Genomic DNA, 2,611 nt, shown 5'->3' with positions numbered 1-2,611 from the left:
AGAGGGGCTCTTGCTTTGAACAGTAGCAAATACATATTTGCCATTTTTGTACTGAGTGTCTGCATTTGTGCAGTAAATGAGCTCATGAGTAAACTGAGGAGTACATGGACTCATCTCCTCCTCTTTCTTTTCTTTTTTTTTGGTTCAACATATTTCTGTTGAACAAATGTACATACACACTGAACAGCTATATCCTGTAGTTCAGTATATTTCTGTTGAATGAATGAGTCTCTACCACTTGTTTATAAATATAAACATTTATGTAATTTTAATAAACAGTGAATAACATACATGTTTTGTAACTTGCTCTTTTCATGTCAGCATATACAGATCTGCATCGTTATTTATAATTGCTTTATTGTACTCCTTTGCATGGAAATTCCCCTCTATTTAATCTATTTAATCTTAATAGAGGGGAAATTCCCCTCCATTTAATCTGTTCCCTACTGATAATCACTTAGATTTTTGCCTTTTTTTGTTTTGTTTTGTTTTCTTTTGAAACAGGGTCTCACTCTGTTGCCCAGGCTGGAGTACAGAGACTCGATCACAGCTCACTGCAGCCTCAGACTCCTGGGCTTAAGTTGCCCAGGCTGGTCTTGAACTGAGCTCAAGCAGTCTGCCCACCTCAGCTTCCCAAAGTGCTGGGATTACAGGTGTGAGCCACTGTGCCCAGCCTATGTTTTTATATTAAACAGTGTTATAGCAAATACAAGTATATGTGCATGTTTGCAGGAATCGCTAGTGCAGAGTTTGCACATTATGAATAGCCACTGCCAGGCTTTTCAAGTCCTTTTTTTACCAATTTACAGTTTCACTGAATTGGGTGAGGAAATTTCCTGCCCTGCACCCTCTGTCTCACTTTGTTTTGTGCTGCTGTAACAGAATATCTGAGACTGGGTAATTTCTAAAGAACAAAGATTTATTCTTACAGTTCTCAACGCTGGGAAGTCCAAGGTCAAGGGGCCCACATCTGGTGAGGGCCTTCTTGCTGCATCATCCCATGGTGGAAGGTGGAAGGGCAAGAGGGCATGCTTGCCTGCAGGAGAGGAAGAGGGGGGAAGGGGCCTGTACTTATTCTTTTATCAGGAACCCCTCCTGCGATAACTAACGCTTTCATGAGGGCAGGGCCCCGTGACCCATCCCCTCTTAAAAATCCGCCCCCTCAACACTGCTGGATGGGGAATGAAGTTTCCAACACATGAACTTTGGGGAACACAGTCAAACCATAGCATTCTGCCCCAGCCCCCCAAATTCATGTCCTCTCACATGCAGAGTACATTCATTCCATCCCAACAGGTTTAATGTTTTCATTTGTTCCAGCACCAAGTCAAGAGTCCAGAGTCTCATTTGAATCAGATACAGGTGAGACTCCGGGCAAGATTTCTCCTAAAGCAGATTCCTCTCTGCCAGTGGGCCTGGGAAATTAATGTGCTTCCAAAATATGACGGTGGGTCAGGCATAGGACAGCAATTCCCATTCCAAAGGGATTCGTTTCCTGTTGTTGCTGTAACAAATCACCACAAAGTTAATGGCTTGAAGAATACAAATGGATTATCTCACATTTCCGGAGATCAGAAGTTCGAACCAGATCTGCCTGCACTACAATCAAGGTGGCAGCAGGGCTGATGAATGCCTTCCTGGACACGTGAGGGGAGCATCTGCCTCCTCACCTTTTCCAGCTTCTTGGGTCTGCCCATGTTCCTTGGCCTCTTCCTGCATTTGTCAAAGCCAGCAGCATTTATGCTGTGCCTTTCTTCCAAAGTTGTGTCTTCACGGACTTCCTGGGCAACTATGAAGGACCTCTGTGATTACACTGGGCCTGTGGGGATAATCCACGCTAATCTCCCTTTATGCTGATTAGCAACTTTCATTCCATCTCCAACCTTAATTCCCCTTTGCTGTGTAATCTAACACATTCACAGGTTCTGGAGATTCAGAAATGGACATGACTGGGGAGGGGAGAGCATTTTTCTGCCTACTCTAGATCCAAATGTCAACCCAAGGCTGAACAGCCCTGATTTCAAAGGACATATGCACACATGACACATATCCACACGTACATGCATTACACACACATACCTGTACACATTTAGACAGATATGTGGAGCATCTTTACAGGTCAGAACACAAATATACACCTCTACCTCCTTTTTATGGCTGCACAGTAAGCCATTTTGTGGATATACCATGTTCTACTTAACTGCACAAAAGCAAGGCAGCACCACCAAACCCTCCAGCCTCATATTCAATCTAATTGAACTGTGGACTGAAGACAGCTCAAGACCGTCAAACCTCCATATCACAAACGGTTCCTCCAAGGCTGTAGGGATCTACTTGAGCCTTCATAATAGCCAACAGTAGCAGCCATATTTGCTGGGTGCTTTCTATGCCCCAGACACTGGGTTGACACCTACATCTATTCTAATTCTCAAACCAGGCAAATCGGATAGGATCCACTATTACTCCCATTTTACATATAAGGAAAGTGAAACTCCAAGAGGTAACTTGCCCAGGACCCCAGCACTAATAAGTGGGATTGTAGGATTCAAACCCAGAGGGCTTGACTAGCCACCCCTAGACTTAGTTTATTTAAACCAGGGAGCAGACTACA

This window comes from Pan paniscus, chromosome 18 (genome assembly GCF_029289425.2).
Source record: "Pan paniscus chromosome 18, NHGRI_mPanPan1-v2.0_pri, whole genome shotgun sequence".
Taxonomy (NCBI): Eukaryota; Metazoa; Chordata; class Mammalia; order Primates; family Hominidae; genus Pan; species Pan paniscus.
This window is presented reverse-complemented; position numbering follows the sequence as displayed.